Here is a 22,563-nt window from a genome sequence, read left to right on the forward strand (position 1 = left end):
TTCAAGTCCCCGGTCAAGGCAAGTTTTTCCTTAGGAGACTCACAAACAGGCCAGTAGATGAGTCTAGGCAGCGGATAGCTGCTACAACACGAGTGCGAGTGCGGGGAGTGAGGTGGGGAGGTGAGTGCCACAGAGTACAGGTGAATGCCCAGGTGAGTGCTGCAGCCCAGTGCAAACATGGCTGGGCAGGTGCTGAGAGATTACAAGATTCCTGGGATCTCATATGCCATAACAGAACTCTCTGAGAGAAAAGGCAATGAGAGGGGGAGCAACTTGTGACCTTTCTTGCTAGTTTCTCCACTGACTTTACTTTGCTCATGATTAGCTCATTGGCTGCCAGTCTGTTTCCGGACACAATTCAAAGTGTTGGTTATTATTTTATTTTATGTTATTTTATTATTTTATGTTATTTTATTATTTTATGTTATTATTTTATTTGTTTGTTTGTTTGATTGATTTGTATGCCGCCCCTCTCCGTCGACTCAGGGCAGCTAACAACAGCAAAAAGACAATGTGAACATTGATCTATAAAGTCCTACATGGCATAGGACCAGACTATCTCCAACTGCCTTCTGCCGCACGAATCCCAGCGACCAGTGAGGTCCCACAGAGTGGGTCTCCTCAGGGGCTTGTCGACCAAACAATGTCGTCTGTTGGGACCTAGAGGAAAAGCCTTCTCTGTGGGGGCCCCAGCTCTCTGGAATCAGCTCCCCCCGGAGATTCGCACTGCCCCCACCCTCCTTGCCTTCCGAAAGAGCCTAAAAACTCATCTTTGTCGCCAGGCCTGGGGTTACTAGATCTTCCCCCTGATCAATGAATGTTTTTAGTACGATTGTTGAATGAATGATAATGGAAGTTTTTAAAGTAGATTTTTATGGATTGGTTTTTTTATGCATTAATTGGATTGATTTTATTATTGTCTCTTCATATATGTTGTAAGCCACTCCGAGTCCTCGGAGAGGGGCGGCATACAAATCCAATTAAATATAAAATATAAATAAATAAATATTGTGCAACGGTGCCACCACTGGAAGAGCAAGCAGACTGCCAAGCACCCAAATCACAATCACATGGCCACACGGGGCTACCGAGACAAGCCTCAACTTTTCAGGACTCATCACAAGCACCGTTTGTTCAGCATCATCATTAACTTCAAATCATTGCGGTAAGTGTACTGAGGACTGTCGGTATTACGTAAAACCCCAAAACCACACTATAGTCTAAAGTGATGACCAGCTTTGTACATTATGCTAACATAATAGCTGGGTTACCACAGCTTTGTGGGGATGCCTCACGGCTCTAGCATCTCAGCACTCCTATTTAGCATCTAGATGAAGCCGCTGGGTGAGGTCAGCATGGGGTGTGGTATCAACACTATGCAGATGATGTCCATCTGTACATCTCCACCCTGGGTTCACCAAGCGATGCTGTGGAAGTCCTTTCCTAATTCCTGGAGACTGTGAGGATCTGAGGAGGGGGGGAACAGGCTTCAGTTCAATCCTAGATTCCCTGGGCTGCAAAGATATTCCAACTTTAACTCTTCTCTGTCAGGCTGAAGCCAGAATGTATTAAAGGGTGGCCCCGGCCCTCTGGAACCAACTCCCCCCAGAGATCAGAATTGCCCCCACCCTCCTTGCCTTTTGTAAGCTGCTTAAAACCCACCTCTGCTGCCAGGCATGGGGGAACTGAGATACACTTTCCCCCTAGGCCTTTACAATTTTATGCATGGTAGGTCCGTATGTATGATTGGTTTTTATAATAATGGGTTTTTAACTGTTTTTAGTATTGGATTATTGTTATATGCTGTTTTATTACTGTTGTTAGCCGCCCCGAGTCTGCAGAGAGGGGCGGCATACAAATCCAATAAATGAATGAATGAATGAATGAATGAATGAATGAATGAATGAATGAATAAATAAATAAATAGAGGAGAAAATAAAGGAGTGAAATATAACTATGAGAGAATAGCAGAAAAAGATATAGGTATAGAAGAGAAGATATATAAGATATAGGAGAGGTTTTGGCCTGCCACATCATGCTATGTTCTTTTGGAATGTTTCTTGCTGGGGTGGGGGGTGGGTTAATGGCTGGATGCCATGACACATGTCTTTTAAGTTCTCAAGGTCAGCTTTCGTTCAGCATCTAGCCAGAAGTTGCTGGGAGGTGCACGAGACACTAGCAGAAGATGTATGGATCATGTGATGGCCTTGTGGGAGGAGATGCAACGAAATGTATTCATTTATTTATTGGATTTGTATGCTGCCCCTCTCCGAGGACATGGGGCGGCTCACAACATATCAAAACAATATGCAGTATACCTATCTAAAAATCCAATTAATATAGCTAAAAAGTGTTTAAAAACCCTAATAATATTTAAAATCATTCATTATCATTCACACAGCAAGACATACCTACACTTGTCTGCCAGGGGGCTAGGGGCTAGTGCAGTGTTTTCCAACCTTGGCAACTTGAAGATATTTGGACTTCAACTCCCAGAATTCCCCAGCCAGCATTCACTGGCTGGGGAATTCTGGGAGTTGAAGTCCAGATATCTTCAAGTTGCCAAGGTTGGGAGATACTGGTCTAGTGGCCCCAAGCCTGGCGGCACAGATAGGTCTTTAAATTCTTACGGAAGGCAAGGAGAGTGGGGACAGTGTGAATCTCTGGAGGGAGCTGATTCCAGAGGGCCGGGCCCCCCACAGAGGAGGCTCTAACCCAGGTGAAATGAAATGAACTCTAACCCAGGTGGAGATACCCTTGTAACTTTAGATTTGGATTTCTTCAGTTGTGCTAACATGGCACTTTTAATAAATTGGAACTTTGAAGAAGGGGAAACCATGGACTCTTGATTTATTTCTCGGATGCTATTTGGAATGTTGACATTCTCGGGGATGTACTTCCCTGGTTAAACTTGGTGTGTGGTTGGGGGGGGGAGGTGTCTTCCTGGATTCATGGCTTCTATTCAAAACAGCAGGTGGCAGCCAGGGCAAGAAGGATCCTTGCACAAATTCAAAAACTCTACACCAACTGTGCCTATTCTTGACCCAAGAGGCATGGCACATGATGACTCAGGCCTTGCTCATGTCCTGTTTGCAGCACTGCATAATGCACTCTGTATCAGGCTGCCCTTGAAGAGCATTCAGTGGCTGCAACTGCTTCAGACTGCAGCAACATGAGCTGTTATTTGGTGTTTTTATTATGGGCATATAAAGTGTTGCTTCACAAGCTGCACTGGCTCCCAGGAGGCTTCCAGGTGTGCCTCAAGGTTCTGGCTCTTACCTATTAGATGCTAGGTGGCACAGGGCCAGGCTATTTGCAGGACTGACTCTCTGCTATTGTTTCTGTTCTCCTGGCCTTGCCAGATCTACCAAGGCAGCACACTTGGGACTCCAAGTGTGCCGCCAGAGCTGTGCTTTCTCCCTGGCAACTCTTGCCCTAAAGAACAGCATCCACAAAAAATCCAGATGACCCCGATCCTGTTAACCTTTCACAAAACTCTGATTGGCTAAATCAGTGATGGCTAACCTTTTCCGGACCAAGTGTCCAAAGCATGCACGCCCGAACCCCCAAAATGCAATGTATGCCCTCCGCCCATGGGTGGGCACCAGGCAGGTTGGGGTGGAATGCAGTTCCACCGGAGGAAATGAAGATCCAGCTCATCGGCGGCAATCACTTCCTGGATTACTGGGCTCGGCTCAGCTCTCCTTTTTCCCCCTGCTGCTGCTGTATCTGCGCTCGTTGCTTCTTTCCTCTTTCCTCCTTCCTGGCCTCGGACAAGCTTCCCTCTCTCCTGCCTGGCTCCCCTCCAGCCTCCCGCCTGAAGTGCAAGCAGAAGGCATGGGTGGAAGCAGCACTGGCAGCATTTGTGCTTCTGGCAGCACCCGTTCGCCTAGCTACTTGACCTGAGACGGGGGACCACCCAGGAAGGAGAGCACGGGAAATGCGAAGCAAATTGCCACCCCAGCAAGCAACACTGGTAAGGTTGTAAGTCGAGGACTTAACATTTCACTTGAACGATGATGATCGTTCAAGCCACTCCCACCTGGTCACATGGCTGGCAAGCCACTCCTACCCAGCCACACCCACAAAATTAGCCAAACACACAGTGTGGCAGTAAAAAATTTGGCTGCCCATTACTGCCTCCGCCCCATACATGCATGGGCCCATGTATACACCCCACCCCCACAATCCACCCCACCCCTGCGCATGCATGCATGCCCCACACTTGCTCCATTCCCTGTGCATGTGTACCTGCCCACACACACACACACACTGCGTATGCGGAGCAGAGACACAACAATCAGCTGGCCATATCTGAGGGCACGTAGGCATTTTCGCCATCCCCAGGGTTCAGGAGGCTTTCCTGAAGACTGGGGAGAGCAAAACTGGCCAAAAAGAAAGTTGAAAATCAGCTGGCCAGTGCACGCATGCGTGCTGGAGCTGACATAAGGCAACGCTTCGCATGCTCTCAGATATGGCTACAAGTGCCAGCTGTGGCATGCATGCCATAGGTTCACCATCACTGACTTAGGCATTCTACTCCTCCTCCCCACCTGAAAAGAACTCTGTTCCAACTGCCAGTTGCCTTATATTAACACACTCTGATGCTACCCTTTCAGTAAACCGGGTGTGACCATGGCCAGTGCAATGCTCAGCTAGCCTGCAGCTTCTGTGGGGTAAGCCTGAGGGAGAGAAGGGGATAGGAGAGGATCAATGGGGCCAGCCTGAGGGAGAGGAGAGGCTTCTATGGGGTAAGCCTGAGGGAGAGAAGGGGAGAGGAGAGGCCAATCCTAACTACTCATTAACGTTCAAGCTTTAACTGTCAATTCATCCAACCCAATCACATAGTTCTGGAGCGAAGCATGAGCGTCCCACTACTAGTATAAAATACATAAAATACATGTATATAAATAATAAATTTAATTTATTTTTTTAAATATTTTATTATCTTGTGGGATAGTAATTATCAGTATTATTGGAAGTTGGAATAAGACGGAGTGGCTGTGGGTTTTGCCTCCCAAGGACAATTCCATCTGTCCGTCCATCATCCTGGGGGGGGGGGGAATTATTGATCCCCTCGGAGAGGGTCCGCAACTTGGGCGTCCTCCTCGATCCACAGCTCACATTAGAGAACCATCTTTCAGCTGTGGCGAGGGGGGCGTTTGCCCAGGTTCGCCTGGTGCACCAGTTGTGGCTCTATTTGGACCGGGAGTCACTGCTCAAAGTCACTCATGCCCTCATCACCTCGAGGCTCGACTACTGTAATGCTCTCTACATGGGGCTACCTTTGAAAAGTGTTCGGAAACTTCAGATCGTGCAGAATGCAGCTGCGAGAGCAATCCTGGGCTTTCCCAAAATTGCCCATGTAACACCAACATTCCGCAGTCTGCATTGGTTGCCGATCAGTTTCCGGTCACAATTCAAAGTGTTGGGCATCACCTATAAAGCCCTTCATGGCACCGGACCAGGGTATCTACGAGACCGCCTTCTGCCCCACGAATCCCAGCGACCGGTTAGGTCCCACAGAGTGGGCCTTCTCCGGGTCCCGTCAACAAAACAATGTCGTTTGGCGGGGCCCAGGGGAAGAGCCTTCTCTGTGGCGGCCCCGGCCCTCTAAAACCAACTCCCCAAAGAGATTAGAATAGCCCCCACCCTCCTTGCCTTTCGTAAGCTCCTTAAAACCCACCTCTGCCGTCAAGCATGGGGGAACTGAGATATTCTTTCCCCCTAGGCCTTTACAATTCATGCATGGTATGTTTGTGTATATGGATGTTTGGTTTTACAATAAGGGTTTTTTAGTTGTTTTAGTATTGGATTTACACGCTGTTTTTTATTACTGTTGTTTGTATGCCGCCCCTCTCCGTAGACTCGGGGCGGCATACAAATCCAATTAATAATAATAATAATAATAATAATAATAATAATAATAATAATAATAATTAGCTCTCCAGGATCACAAGTGGGCTGTGGGTTGAATGCTGGGTCTGGATTAAAGTCCGGGTTGATAGGTCCATTCCTGTATCTCCCTCTACCTTCCAGCATATGTAGACCAGGAACCGAGAATATGATGAATCTGGCCCACCTACTGTCTACCATAAATCCTTCTGAAAGGACTATGGGAAATATGTAGTTTTTACTGCATTCAATTTTTTCATCAGTATAAATTTGCCAGCAAATATATTCCCTTCATGCTAGCCTCACGAAGTTGGAATAAGCCTTTTCTTCAATCATCTGTCTTTGGGAAATATGTCTCTAATGACCTTGTAAAGATAAGAACCCGGAACTAAAGTTCCCTTTATACACAGCAGTATATCTGCCCTATACGATCTGTTTTAAGACACAGTGCAAATGTTGATAAACACAAAGGTTTAACTATCTGAGATAGTAGTCTCAGTGTAGCCAGCTATGTTGCAAGGGAGTCTGTGCCTAAATCTGTACATGGCAGCCTTTATTAATACTACAAACCCTTTTCTCCTGCTCAGCCTGTACATCAAATTCATAATTAAACATATTCTCCTCTGATAACTTTCTTCTACAAATCCTGAACCCTGGGGTGAAACACCAAAATACCTGAAATGTCAGCCGCCACTGGAAAATATAAATGGAATAAAGCTTTAAGAGGCAGCAGCAGCAAAAAAAGAAAAAAAAACTTTTTAAGGAGAAATATGGTTATGTCACCACCATGACTGTGCATCGGAGTCGACACAAAGGTTGACATCATGAATCCTTGCCAGAAGTTTCTGTGGACAGAAAGCCTCCATCATTGCAAAGAAGACTTAATGAACTCAATCTGTATAGTCTGGAGGACAGAAGGAAAAGGGGGGACATGATTGAAACATTTAAATATGTTAAAGGATTAAATAAGGTCCCGGAGGGAAGTGTTTTTAATAGGAAAGTGAACACAAGAACAAGGGGACACAATCTGAAGTTAGTTGGGGGAAAGATCAAAAGCAACTTGAGAAAATATTATTTTACTGAAAGAATAGTAGATCCTTGGAACAAACTTCCAGCAGACGTGGTAGATAAATCCACAGTAACTGAATTTAAACATGCCTGGGATAAACATATATCCATCCTAAGATAAAATACAGAAAATAGTATAAGGGCAGACTAGATGGACAATGAGGTCTTTTTCTGCCGTCAGACTTCTATGTTTCTATGTTTCTAAGAAAAGGTTGCATCCAACAAAAGAGCTACACACGCTGCACTACAAGAGCATTCACATAGAATACTAAATCATAGTTTGCTTCGGTTCACGCATAACGGTAAGTTATGATTTGGTGCCCATATAACAATAAATTATAAATGATGGTTTAAAAAAACCAAGAATTTGGTTCAGAGTTTGTGCTAAGGCAAAACCCAAAACATACTACATTAAGTCTACATGTGACATTTGAAAACAGCTACTGTGTTTTAGGGCAGGCAGGAATGCTCAGTTCATTTGAAACACCTACCTCTAAATATAGCAGCTAAAATGGCAAGACAGGATGTTCTTTCAAGCACTGCTGGTGAATCCTAGGCAGCTTCAAGCCACTACTACATAGAAGAAGGACTCAAAACATTTCACCCAGCTTGCTCTTATAAAGCAGAAGATTAATCAACAGCTGAAAGCAGATAAAGCATAAAGCACATTTCTGTCTATCTAACACGGATCCACATGCTAGTACAGTGATACCTTGTCTTACAAACCCCTCGTCATACAAACTTTTCAAGATACAAACCCGGTGTTTAAGATTTTTTTGCCTCTTCTTCCAAACTATTTTCACCTTACAAACCCACTGGGATGCCCCGCCTCTGGACTTCTGTTGCCAGCGAAGCGCCGATTTTTGCGCTGCTGGGATTCCCCTGAGGCTCCCCTCCATGGGAAACACCACCTCCAGACTTCTGTGTTTTTGCGATGCTGCAGGGAAATCCCAGCAGTGCAAAAACGGGCGCTTCACTGGCAATGGGAGTCCGGAGGTGGGGTTTCAAGGACTTCTGTATTTTTGCGATGCTGCGATTTTGCTAAGGCTCCCCTCGCTGGGAAACCCCACCTCCAGACTTCCATTGCCAGCGAAGCACCTGTTTTTGCACTGCTGGGATTCCCCTGCAGCATCACAAAAACACAGAAGTCCGGAGGTGGGGTTTCCCATGGAGGGGAGCCTCAGGGAATTCCCAGCAACACAAATATGGGTGCTTCGGTTGGCTAAAGGGGTGAGTTTTGGGCTTGCATGCATTAATCGCTTTTCCATTGATTCCTATGAGATTGTTTCGTCTTACAAACTTTTCACCTTACAAACCTCGTCCCGGAACCAATTAAGTTTGTAAGATGAGGTATCACTGTACTTTGCAAATGCTCCAGAAACATTAGCAAGATATAAGTTTCCCAGCAGCAAGATCCTAGTTGGAAAACATACACACAATTCAAAAATTCACACTGGCGCAAACTACGTCTAATCAGATACTGATTACTACAGTGCAGAAGTCCCCACTGCCCAGGCCACAGAAGCAGTGAGTAAGCGTGCACACCTGCAGTTCCATTTGTGCACACTTGCAGCTCACATGGAACCATACCCTCTAGCGCCCTGTGCTGATCCACCAAGCTGAAAAGGTTGGGGACCAATGCTATAGTGATAATCAGAACACCTGCTCTAGTGTTTACAAAAGCTCCTTTAAGAATATGCTGTGACCTGAAATTACTCAGAAACTCTTAATGTCCTGCCTATATAGATAGACACTGGCATTTTCTAAACACTAACCATCTATATATCATTATTTCCATATTGTTGTTCTCCTAAGGAGCCCAAAGTCATTTAGAAGATATTAGAAAAACAATTTTAAGTAAATCCACCAAATCCCATAAATGTTTTTAAAGAGGGGAGTAAAGCAATATATAGGCAATGTAAAAAAACCTGCCTTTTCCTGGAGGTGTAACCCACAAATGTTGCATTAAGTACTAAAACAAATGATCATATATTATTCCTGCCATATAGAAATATGCTTTCAAAACACAGATGCTTTCTGCTATTGAGAAATGCTAATCAGCAATGTCAGGTAACCGACACAATATCCCCTAATACTTGTAGTATTTTTAAAAAATGGCCTTATAAATCAATCACTCCAGGATCACTGTGCAAAAACACTTGTCTAAACTTTGATTCTCCACAGCCAGTTAGTGAAAATATCACACAGAGTTAAAGTGTTTTTAAAAAGCACGTCTAAGATTTACAATTTACATGGACAGGTCTATGCAGTTTTCTTAGAATGATACAAAAGTCCGACTGTCTTATCAGATGCCTTTTTTAGGATGTTCTGTTGATTTCCCCAAACTAGATGAACTAATAAAGGACACAAGAAAAAATGAAATATGGCTGATAAGCAGCATATTGATGCTGGTTGCTTTAACTGACTGCATCGGTTCTTCTTACAAGAAGAGGCAGCTAACAAACCATGGAAGCTTTATCTATGATACGTTTAGTGTTTTGTGAGAAACAAAAACTCTGACTTGTTCTCAAAAGATGCTGGATTTACTAGTTCATAAATTATCCATTGAGCTGTCTGTGACTTCTCAGCTGTGCCTTGCAAGAAAAGCAGGCAGATACAACCACTGAAATACTATTTATTCATTGCTAAGACTATTATGCTTGCTTTGCCACACAAACCTTTCCAGTGTGAGGCAACTTAGCTAAATCTGTTCTTTGAGGATTTCAATCATATTCCACACTTAACAGAAATGTGACTGAATGAACTGGTGCATCTTTGACAACTTTAAGATGGGTAGATTTCAACTCCCAGAATCCCCCAGCCAGCATTGACAATCAAGTCCTCCATCCTTTTTCGTTCTTGGTGGAGCTGAGGTTCCAGAGGATGTGAGTGTACATGGAGAGCATTATGCAAGATCATAAATTATGTTATCATAAAAGATGGAAACTGCATCAAGAATTGATGATTAGAATGTCTCAATATGGAAGGGAAATTTATTTTCACCACTTCAATTAGACTAATACTGGGCTAGCTGATCCTGCATTTAAAGCAAATACTGGGCTAATTGGAACAACAGCTTCATCAGAACTTGTGGCTCTCCAGATGTTATTTATTTATTAATTAATTATTTGGTTTTATATGCCGCTCCACCCCCAAAGGACTGTGAGTTGCTGCTTATTCCCAGCAGCTTTAAGTCAAATAATGAAAACTGCGCAGTTATCACTGGCATTCTTACAAACTGCAGCAGGATACGAAAGACAATTCTCTTCCAAAACACCTGATAGGTATAAACAAGATGCAATAACTGTACTTACTGTCTAAACAGTTTGAAAGCAGAAGCCCTCTTAGAATCCAGTAGCAATTCAGATTGGTATCTGCTTTCTTACTAGTTAGGACTGGATCAGCCAATGATTCTCTCCCCTTGAATTATCCACAAAACACTTTATCAGATTGAGAGAACAAACGCTGTAATCTTCATTGGCACAACATTACACACTTATTCCAAAGCAGAAAGCTGATAATATTCTCACCTCATAGCCAAGCCAAAGATACCAACAAAGACACTAATTTGAGGCTATGAAATGCTGATGAAACAGTAAGATAAGTAGCTTTTTCCTTATTGTCATTATCCAGCGTCTTGATTGTTAAAACTTTTTAAAATTGTTACATCAAGACAATGTGATTTCACTTGAAAAGAAACCTCGGGTTATTTCAACTATCACATACAGCACCTCTTTCTTTGCAACATCAATTACATATAACCACAAATATTTTTTCCGTTCCCCTCCCTCAAAAACCATAACAGCTGTGCTCTTCAATAGGTAAGCAAGAGAATCATTTAAGGCCCTTTATAACTTTTTAAATTCACAATTGGAAACCAATTCTATCCTTCAGCTCCCGGGAAAGTAAATTATATTAAATTCAATGTGAATTCAAGAAAACCTGACTTAAACTAAGACTTATTCTGCATTCTCCTTTAACTTGTAAAGCAAAAATCAGGGCTTAAAATTATTTAGGGTTCCAAAACATATCTGATTAACCATAACAAAAACCCTAAAGGACTTTATATGATAAATTTCATGAGCTAAGTAATTCTCTTCCAAGTTATATTCCATGTGACTGCCACCAAGCAATTAAAAATATAACATTTCAGATGTCAAAATTTACAGATCTTTAATTTGGGACCACACACAAAACTTTTTACCTCACAATCTTCAATAGTTTACTTATTTAAATGGTGTATGTGCACCAGAAATCTCATTCATCTCCCTTTACATTATGCAATATCAACATTCCCATTGTTAGGGGTGTCCCATCTACGTATGTGCAAATTGCCTTGAGGTAATAGCTGTCCAGAGTCTTAATAGCTGCATCAGAGAATGAGAGGCAAAGAACTGAATGTATTGGTCTAAACCTGTTACCTATAGTACATTCCTAAGTACACCAAATATTTCAGCACTCTGTAAACCTCCAATGTCTTCTTCTAAAGCAGAGGTCTCAAACTCAATTTATTTATTTATTTATTTTATTTATTTATTCAGTTTTTACCCAGGGGCCGCTGCAGGTAAAGTCTGGGTGAGGCTGGGCCGCATTAGGTTTTCCACAAGAAAAGCTCTTACAAAAACATTCCAATGTTATCAAATGTCTTTATTTTTTCAGCTTAGTTTGTGTTAAAAAATAAAAATAAATTAACAAATTCATAAGAAAAAAATAAATAAATCAGTAATAAATAAATAAAATGAAAATGAAAATAATAATAATAATAATAATAATAATAATAATAATAATAATAATACAGCAGATATAGAAGACAGAAGAAACCACATTCAGCTCCGCACACAATACTGAAAAATGCCATTCGTATCAAACTCGGGCCGCACTAACATTAAACTTTGATATTGAGGTGGGGGCCGCAAACTATTGTCCCGAGGGCAGCAGTTGGCCCGTGGGCCGCAAGTTTGAGACCCCTGTTCTAAAGAAAACCTAGTCTATCAATCACTGCACGGGAGCGCTTCAGAATCCTCAAGGAAACTGATGTATGTGATGCACTATCAGGAACAAAACTCAGGAGCCCACAATGATGGGTAAGTAGCGAAAATACATTTATACTCAAGGAGAAAGTCTGTAGGTGCTCTTGTGAACCAAAGGACTTCCACAAGTACAATTGGGAAAATAGGAGTAAAATATGGACGCATTGTTTACATTAGTCCATTAAAGTATGTTGTTTCAAAAAATGGTGCTCTATGGCAGTGTTTCCCAACCTTGGCAACTTGAAGATATCTGGACTTCAATTCCTAGAATTCCCCAGCCAGCGAATGCTGGCTGGGGAATTCTGGGAGTTGAAGTCCAGATATCTTCAAGTTGTCAAGGTTGGGAAACACTGCTCTATGGTGCAACATTTCAACAACCAGGAAATTTTTAATAGTGTACAGATAGAAATAATGAAGGGCTTAGGTGGCATCATCAAGTATCTCCTTTAATAAAGAAAAACAGATCATCAGAAGGGGAGGTTAATATATGATCTGGAGTCACCTAAATAATGAAATAGTTACAATGTTCTGACCATATGTAGTCTATACTGTAAGATTTTGTTACCATTTATTCCTTAACATTTCGACCAAAATATCACAAACAAAAGTGGAAGAAATTGTCTAGTAGCAAAAAATAACATATTAAAAATAGCTTTAAGGTGGGAAGGATCTGTGCAGTAGATGTTGTTGTGCAGTAGCCTACTTTAGTATTAATTTATAGTATTTAGTACTACTGTACTTCCAAACTTCTACTTTAGTATGTTTTAAATTCACCTACCCTGCTCCTGCACCTACATCCAGCCAACTCCTTTTCATTACTAGTTATATAGTTGTAAGCTACCCTGAATCCCATTAGGAGTGGGCGATAGAGAAGTTGAATGAATGAACGAACAAACAAACAAACAAACAAACAAACAAACAAACAAACAAACAAACAGAAGTTATTCATAACTAATTCACTAAGCAATGATGTCATTGTTGGTTTGGGTTTAATGTATTTTGTGAACTTACATTCTCTAGCCATATGGATCTCCTCCTAAAAATTTCAGCAAAGGCTAGGCTGACAGGGATATAGAGTTTATATACTGTACATTGAAAAGCAGGGTTTGTAGCTTGGTTTGCTAAGAAAATCCAGCTACTTGTTAATTTGATCTAGTGAAGCAAAATAGGGCTGCCAATTCTTTTCAAACTTCCACATAACTTTAACAAAGAGAGGGAATTTAAAACCTACGCTATTTTTAAGCATAGGCATCTAAAACTGCTTAACTCATTCATCATTGCATGCAATACAATATAAGGGAGGGCAGGAAGACTGTACTACCATCTGTATACTGTTGAACACAACTCTAGATATCCATAATCACTGGCCTTTGGGGGCTGGTTGGATGAGAACTGGAATTCAACAAAATCTGGAATTTATTACTGTATAACCCAAGTGTCAACAAGGGACAGATGCTGTGCTGTGTATGACTGTAAACAAGGATAGGAATACCAATTTTTTGGGGGGGGAGGTGGTATTTGTATCCTAATACAAAAAATACAAATGGTAAAGTGAGATTCCAGCTCAAAGATTTGATGCCCATATTTCGCCCATTTAATTTTTAAAAGAAATGTGAAAACAAAAAATGGAGGTTTTATGGATTATATACAATACTGTAGTATGAGTGCAATGAAACCTGTGTTGTCTCTGGGTGGGAAACTTTTGGCATAAATTTTCATGCATCATAGACCAGGGATCGACAAACCCAGGCGCCTGGTCGCCAGTGGCGCCTAGAAAATGTTGTCTGGCGCCTAGAAAATGTTGCCTGCTGTACTGTATGTATACAGCAGTGTTTTTCAAACGGTGCCGCGAGGTGGCTCCTGCAAGTGGGAGCTCCAGGGCTGAGGCTTCAGCCCTGGAGCTCCCACTTGCAGAAGCCGCCCCCCGGCTATTGCCCGCCGCCGCTACTCGCGCACCCCAAAATACCCCCCCTGCGTGCCCTTTTCCATGGGCGCGCAGTCCCCATTCCCCTGCCTGCCTGCGGGGGGGGGGGGGCGGGGAGGCGCCGGCAGTAGAAGGCGCTGCCCCCGCCCGCCCGATCCGCTCCCTCTCCTCCTCTTCCGCTGAAAGAAACGCACGGAAGCTGCCTGCTTGAGCCTCGCGTTGCTCCACCCCGCTTCGTCCTGCTTGTCATCCTCCGTTGCCAGGAAAGCCGGGTTTGTTTTCCGTGAAAGCAGCGCGCCTTTTAACACGCTGCTTTCCTGCACCAGCGACGTTTGGCTGCCGGGGGGGGGGGCGGGGAGGAGAAAATCCTCCCCCCCCCCCCAGGAGCAGCAAAAGCCTAAGCGGCGGGGTGCGCCGTTTGCCTTCCGGCTCAGTCGCAGAGGCTTTTGCTGCTTGTGGAGGGGGGGGGGGTTGGCGGTGCCGATGCCAAATGCTTTCCCTCCGCGGTGGGGGGTGCAGGGCAGGCGCAGTCAGCCCCAGGAGACAAAGATGGAATGAGAGAAAGGAAAGAGAGAGAAAGGGAGGGAGAGAAAGAAAAAATGAGAGATAGAAAGGAGAGAGAGAAAGGGAATGAGAGAAAGGAAAGAGAGAGAAAGAGAGGGGGAGAAGGAAAGAGTGAGAGATAGAAAGGATAGAGAGAAAGAGGGAATGGAAAGAGAGAGAAAGGGAGGGAGAGAAGGAAAGAGTGAGAGATAGAAAGGATAGAGAGAAAGAGGGAATGAGAGAAAGGAAAGAGAGAGAGAAAATAAGAGAGAGAGAGCAACAGAGAGAGAAAGAACAAGAGAGAGAAAGCATGAGAGAGAGAAAGAACAAGAGAGAGAGAGAGAAAATAAGAGAACAAGAGAGAGAGAAAGATAGCAAGAGAGAGAGAAAGCAAGACAGATAGGGAGAGGAAAGGAGAGTGAGAGAAATGAGAACAAAAAGGGGAGAAAAAAGGAGAAATGAGAAAATGATTGAGGCAGAGAATGAGAGGAGAGTGAAACAAAAGAGAGAGAGAGGTGATTCTTGAAGCATATGGTAAAAAGCATCCAAATAATAAGAAACCCCCCCCCCCCAGCCCACACCTGTTTTTGAAAAGGATAAAAGAGAAAAAAAACCCAGCCCTCAACTGGTTTTGGAAATGGTTGGAGTGTGTATACATACACACACATAAGGGGGGGAGAGAGACAGGGATGGAAAAAGAGGAGAAGTGAGAGGGAGAAGGAATGAGGGAAAAAGGGAGGAAGAGAGAGAAATGAGAAACATGAGAGAGAAAAGGGGGAAAGACAGGAGAAGTACCCAGAAATGAGACAGTGGTATAAATTTCAGGAGGGATGATTGATGATTGACTGTATTTATAAGGGGATGTTACATGGGATTGTATATATGAGGGGGTTATTTATGTATGTATGTATGTATGTATTTATTTATTTATTTATTTATTATTTATTTATTTATTTATTAGATTTGTGTCATTTTGGTTGGTGGTGTGCCCCAGGATTTTGTAAATGTAAAAAATGTGCCGCGGCTCAAAAAAGGTTGAAAATCACTGGTATACAGTATATTTTTCCCGCCTTGTGTTTACGCCCAGAAATGGTACATCTTGGCTTCCGTAGCTCCGCCCATCAACCTCGGAGCGAGCTGCTTTCCCAGCGTCCCCTGCGCTTGCGTGCGTCTCTCCCTCCCCCCCTTGCCTCCATTCCGCCTCCTACTCGAACCCCTTCACTCCCCCCCACCGCACACAGACGCTCCGATCTTGGCCGCTCACCCGCCTTCGGAGAGAAGCGGAAGCCCCTCCCCTCCCGGCGTGAGGTTTTGTTCATTCCTCCTCCGGCCGCGTGCGCGGTGACTTCCGACCAGTAACCCCTCCTCCCCCCTCCCCCCCTCACCCGCGTCCCCGGCCCGGTCTCCCTTTCCTCCTTCTCTGTTTCGGTTTCTGACTAACGGTCTCCCCTCGGATCCCGACGGGAGTACAGCAGAGCCGGCTCGGCGGAGCCAGGCCTGCGCCGGGGGGGAGGGGGTGAAAGCGATGTCAGGTGGAGACTCGGCAGCTGCCGCGGCCTCCCCTCAGCCGTTGCCCTTCTCGCTGCCCAAGCCTCCCCCCCTGATGCAACTGAACCCCGGCGAAGGCGTGCGTCCTGTGGGACCTCCCGGGCCGGAACAGTCGCCGAAAAGCGCTCGCATGGGTGGCCGGCCGGACTGGCCTGCCGGGAAACCCGTCAGTCTTCTGGCGCCTCTCCTTCCGCCGCGCGGGGAACCCGAACCGCTCCTTCCCTTCGGGCCAGTAATCTCAACCACACCGGACTACGGTGTGGTTGAGATTACTGCATTGGCTCATCATTTTCGTAAACAGCTATCTCCACCTGAAAGTGATGACCAATGCATTCACTCACTCCTCAATGAGTGGTATGAGTTTAAGGTCCTTGGAAAAGGAAAGAAACTGTGTGAGCTTCTGGATTTGGCACTCTCCAACACCGAGAGATTTCCAGTTCTGGGAAACCTGTTGTCGATTGTAGCGGTGCTCCCTGTCTCAACCTCATGTTGTGAAAGAGGATTTAGTTTGATGAACATGGTCAAAAATAAATTCAGATCAAGGATGCAAGAAGAAAGTTTAAGTGACTTGTTTATGATCACCATGAATGGGCCATCTGTGAAGGCGTTTGATCCTGCCAAGGCTGTGGACCACTGGTACTTCAGCTCTAAAATCACAAGGCATGTTCATGGCCACAAAACGCAAAGTGAAAAACACTAGAATGTTGCCTAAAATCTAAAATATCAAAATATAATATTTATTATCTTTAAAAGTAAAATGTTGTTTATAACGTTTGTAATGTTTTTTTTGTTAAATTAAAAACCAAGTTTGCTTAAAAAAAATTCTGGCTCCTAAATTTTTTGGCTGGCTCCTAGATTCTGAACAACTTTGTCGACCCCTGTCATAGACTATTGTTACACATTTTATTAAAAGGTGTTCGATTTTCATTCAATGAAGTGAGCTACAGTTATGAAAGTTTATTCCTTTTAATAAAATTAGTTAGTCTGAAAAAGTGCTGCCACAAATTAACATAACTCTCCCATGTCTTAAAGATTGTGTCATTTTAAAAATGAATAATTTCTGTAAGTTTGAGAATCCAGCTACCTAAATGAGACCTTTAAAAATTCTGCATTTAAAATAATTAAAAAATAATTCCCATAAGTGGAAAACAGTGAAGATCTTTGATGCGTCAGTATTCTGTTTTGCACCAAGTCTACTAAGCTGCATGACATCACAATATTTTACAGACTTGAGAAACAGCATATGTTTAACATATAATCATCTCTGCAGATTGTTTCTTCTGGGCAATTACATTACTGATTATCACCATGCAATACTGGCTGCATTTTTATCAAGATATCATTACACCCAAGAAGAATGTATAAGTCAAGTTCATTCATGGAATGTGTACATTTCCTGCTACCCATTAACATCTTCCAACAAAATCATCCTAAAGCCAGTTGTGATTATCTAGAAGATCAATTTGGACCTTATTGTTTTCTAATGGTTTACTTGGATTAAACAAGAAAACACCAAAACATCTGTCCACTCTAGAGGAGTTCAAATCACTAGGACCAGATCAATTACACCCAAGGTTCTGAAGGAATTGGTTGATGTGACCTCAGAACCACTAAACTATATCTGATCCTGGAGCACCAGGGAACTACCAGAGGACTGGAAAAAGGCTGATGTAGTTCCCATCTTCAAAAACGGGAAAAAAATAGATCAAGGAAACTACAGACCTATCAGCCTGACCTCAATATCTGGGAAGATTCTGGAAAAGATAATTAAGCAACCAATTTGAAAACACTTAGAGGCAAACAAAGTTATAATTAAAAACCAACATGGGTTTCTCAAAAACAGATCATGCCCGACAAATCTTTTGACAAGGTGAAAAATTAACAGACAAGTGTAATGTTATGGATATAATTTACTTGAACTTCAATAAGGCATTTGATAAAGTAGCTCACAACCTATTACTCAATAACATAGAAAAATGTGAGCTAGACAGCATCACCACCAGATGGATTTGTAATTGGCTAAACAACCACACTCAACGTGTAGTCCTCAATGGAACTGTATTTACGTAGAAGGAAATATGCAGTTGGGTACCCCAAGGCTCTCTCTTAGGCCCAGTACTCTTCAATATTTTCACTAATGATTTAGAAGGGGAACTCATCAAATTTGCAGATGATGCAAAGCTGGCAAGAATAGCCAGCACTCCAGAAGATAGGATGAAGATACAGAAAAATCTTGACAGATTGGAACACTGGGTCCGATCTAACAAAATGAAATTCAATGGTGAAAATGTATGGTTCTACATTAAGGCAAGAAAAACCAATACACAGTTACAAAATAAGAGAGACCTGGCTCAATAACTATGAGACGGAACTTGGAGTCCTAGTGGACAACCACTTAAATATGAGCCAGCAGTATGCTGCAGCTGCCAAAAAAAAGCGAATGCAATCTTAGAAGGATATAATCTAGCATTGAGAGGGATAGAATCAAGATCATGTGAAGTATTAGTACTACTTTATAATGCTTTAATAAAACCACACACTTGGAATAACGCATTCAGTTTTGATCATCACAATATGAAAAGGATTTCGAGACTCTAGAAAGAGTGCAGAGAAGAGCAACAAAGATGATTAGGGGATTGGAGACTAAAACATATGAAGAACAATTTCAGGAATTGGGTACATCTAGTTTAATGAAAAGAAGGTCTAGGGGTGACATGATAGCAGAATTCCAATATCTAAGAGGTTGCTACAAAGAAGAGGGAGTCAACCTATTATCCAAAGCACCTGAAGGCAAGACAAAAAGCAATAGAAGCAGCTTAAAAGAAGAAATTTCCTGACAAAAAAAAATTATCAGTAGAACCAATTGCCTCCAGAAGTTGTGAATTATCCAACACTGGGTGTTTTTAAGAAGCTATTGGATAACCATTTATCTGAAATAGTATAAGGGTTCCTGATTGAGCAAGAGTTGGACTGGAAGACCTCCAAGGTCCCTTTCATATTGTTATATTTTTAAGCAACAGTACCGTTCAGGAGAAGGCAGAAATTTAAGCAATTTCCTCTTGTTCCTTATTTATGTCAGATAGAAAATAAGAAGAAAAAAGGCTTGCGTTACTTCACAAGTCTGAGAGCAACCTCCATATGAAATTACACCATGCTATTTAATACATATCTGTTTGAAATGTATAGTATTCAACTGCAAGAAAAACAGCTCTGCACTGCAAAGTGGTGATATCTCAGAAAATACAAGTGACTTTATATTGTTGTAATAAACTAAGAAGGGCATAACTAGGAGTTAGGAGGTAAGCATATCTCTCCCAATGTACTATTTTCCATGTAATTTGGCTATGAATCCCCCATCATCCACAATTGGTCAAAGTGCCTAGAGCTGACGGATATGATCCATCATATAGTGACAATAGATTTGGGACAATTTGGAGAATGAGAATTTTAAGTGGCAAAATAAATTTAAAAAAGCATTGCAAAAATGTTCGTCTTTCACTTCATGGAGCAAAATTTGCTGCTAAAAATCCAAAGCCCCCAAAGTTAGTGGGTCTTTGAAAACAAAGGAAAGTGAGGTTACATACATTAGAAAAATATTTATTTTGATAAATTTATATCCCACATTTCACCCAAAAGCTCTAGGTGGCTTACACCAAGTTCTCTCTTCATTTTATCTCCACAATCCTGTGGGGTAGGTTCTGCTTTGGGACTATGATTAGATCAGAGTCATCCAATATGTTTTCCATGGCTAAGGATGGAATTATGAACCTCAATTCCCCTGGTCCCTAACCACAACAATTTGTTTCATCTAGGTATATTGGGGGTGGGGGATAATTATAGGTTTGCATTGGAAATAAGATGCATATTATGTTAATAAACATCATGGAAATTTTTTTGAAAACAATGAGCAGTAGTATGATACAACTCTTTGTAGGGACAATTCCAAGCCCAGTGGCAGTAATGTTGTAAAAGGCAAATCTTTTAAAAGAAGGGAAACTTTTGAACTGCAGAAGAAGCGAACAAGTTAAGGTGACCTTTTAGAGGCACGAAGATTTTGAAATAAAGCAGGAGTTTATACTGGATGCAGGAGCAGATAAGAAAGCCATTGAGGGATTTTAAAAAACTATCATGTGGTCACTGTTATCTTCACTATCAATCCTAACATAAAATACCACACTATTTTATCCTACAGCCCAACTAATCGGCAATCCAGAAAATACTTTCAAAAGAGGGTTTTTTTCACTGTACTAGGAAGCATCATGCAAATGAACAGGGTGCAAATATATATACATATGTCTCAACTCGATTACTAGCACAGTAAACAGAAGCTAGCCTCACACGGGATCTTAGGGACCTTCCTGTCGGTTACCAGAGATGACATCAGCTGGAAGGCAGTACATACCAACCCTCCGCAGCCTGGTGTTCTCCAGCTGCCACAAGCTTTCCCAGCCAGCTTGGCTGTTGGATAGACCCAGCCCATCTGGAGAACAATGTAGAGCTGGAAATATAAATAAATATACTTGCAGCCCCATTTGTACATAAAAGCATCATCTTTTTCTTTTTTTAAAAATAAACTATTAGTTTTCAAACTTTTCTTTAAAAATAAACTGTTGCAATGCTTCTTTGAGTAATCCTTTGTTACATAATTCAGTTATTATCTAAACATATTCACATTACACCTGATCTTATCTCTTTTGTCCATATTTTTATACATTTATATTAACACATTATAATTCTTATTTTTACTTTTCTTTTTTTTCTATGTTCAACCCATTGAATCCATTATGTTCCCAGGTCTCATAATAAACCGAATCTCTTTATCCCCTTAATTCTATTGTAAGTCTGTCCGTTTCGGCATATTTGTATATTTTATTAATTATAGTGCTTTCTGGGTTTTTCCAAAGTTGTGCAAATACTATCGTAGCTGCAGTGGACGTGTAGTATTAAGTATTTTGTACTTTTGTTACATTTTTTAAAAAATTCCCAGGAGGAAGAGGTCGGGTGTAAATTCTACTGATCAATAGAACATTTTTTTCAATCTTTTAGCTTTCATTTAAAAAAAAAGCTTTATCACCACGTAGCCTTACCATGCCTTTGCTTGGCTGGGCTTTCCCCGCCCTTTGGTATTTACCCACTTTCACAGCCAAGAAATGTGTGGTGTCTTCTAAGAGAAACATTTGCAAGAGAATAAACTTCCTCAGCCTGATCGACAAGCCTACTTGGTGAGCTAAACTACAACTCTCCTCTGTCTGCAACTGTATGGCTGTGCAGCAGCTGCACTGTAAAACTCAACACATCTGGAGAGCAACCATTGGAGAAAAATTAGCCGTGTGTGTGTGTGTGTGTGTGAAAACAAAACAAGAAACAAAAATTGTGAGTCCCTAGAAAATTGGGCAGCATACAAATAAATTAAATATGAATTAAATATGTTAAAGGGTTAAATAAGGTTCAGGAGGGAAGTGTTTTTAATAGGAAAGTGAACACAAAAACCAGGGAGCACAATCTGAGGTTAGTTGGGGGAAAGATCAGAAGCAACGTGAGAAAATATTATTTTACTGAAAGAGTAGCAGATGCTTGGAACAAACTTCCAGCAGACGTGGTTGGTAATTCCACAGTAACTGAAACATATATCCATCCTAAGATAGCATACAGAAAATAGTATAAGGGCAGACTAGATGGACCATGAGGTCTTTTTCTGCCCTCAATCTTCTATGTTTCTAAGTAAATAAATAAAATAAGTAGCTCGGGCTCTGAAAAAGCCAAGCCAAACCAAACCTCAAGGAAGTGTCACGCCATCATCTTTCGAAATATGATTTACTCTTGAAATAGATTCTCCCGAGTTTAACTGGACTTTCAACAGGACTTCTATCCCATTCAGCTTCCCACATCTTCCTCCACACTCCATTCTTTAAATACCCAACCCACCACCACCCAAAAAGCGCAGGCACTTTTTGAAAGCAGAAACCGAAAAGGAGATTCTTATTCTTCTCATTTCTCTACCAGGCTTCCTGACAGGCTTTCTAAACACATACACATTCTGTCTGTCTCTCTCTTACTTTTCACCACCGAGAACGCTCCACTCCCCGTCCTCCGCGACACGACGGCGGCGGCGCCTCCTCCTCCAACTAAGGCCAGGCTCCAACTGCCTCGACTCGAATTGGTTGAGTGGGCGGGGCTAGAGGAAGAAACCGCCCCTCGGCCGGCCGCCCGACGGCCGCCCTGCCTCTGGCTGCTGTCTCGCTGCTTTGGCAACCGGGAGGCTGGGCCACGCGGGGGATGGGTGGAGCTAACGAGCGAAGGCGCGTTGGGATTCGTCGCCTTTTTTTTTAATCTACGGTTCAGGTTTTGCAAGGAAGTTTAGCAGCTCACGCCATAGAGAGGGAAGGAAGATTAAGGCTAGAGAAGCCGCTTGAGAGAGGGAAATGATGGTTAACCCTCGGCGTGGAGGAAGATGGAATAGAATGGAATAGAACAGAATAGAATAGTTGTTTAAGTTTATAAATTGATTTATCTGTCCATTTTCTTTCATTTTTCTTTCTTTTCTTTGTATGTTCT

General features: G+C 42.4%; 1 protein-coding gene across 2 annotated transcripts in view; it reads right to left on the reverse strand.

Moving 5' to 3' along the window:
• The window catches only part of RFFL (ring finger and FYVE like domain containing E3 ubiquitin protein ligase), a 75,700-nt gene extending 53,494 nt beyond the window's left edge, over window positions 1-22,206 (reverse strand). Inside the window, exons 1-2 of one of the 2 annotated variants that reach the window (XM_070735149.1) lie at window positions 22,065-22,206; window positions 20,411-20,506 (exon numbers count right to left, since the gene is read on the reverse strand). The gene's annotated coding sequence lies outside the window, so the exon portion shown is untranslated. The remainder of the gene's footprint in view (window positions 1-20,410; window positions 20,507-22,064) is intronic. The other variant, XM_070735148.1, reaches the window with a different exon arrangement.
• Between the last annotated feature and the right edge of the window lie 357 nt (window positions 22,207-22,563).

Source organism: Erythrolamprus reginae, chromosome 1 (genome assembly GCF_031021105.1).
Source record: "Erythrolamprus reginae isolate rEryReg1 chromosome 1, rEryReg1.hap1, whole genome shotgun sequence".
Taxonomy (NCBI): Eukaryota; Metazoa; Chordata; class Lepidosauria; order Squamata; family Dipsadidae; genus Erythrolamprus; species Erythrolamprus reginae.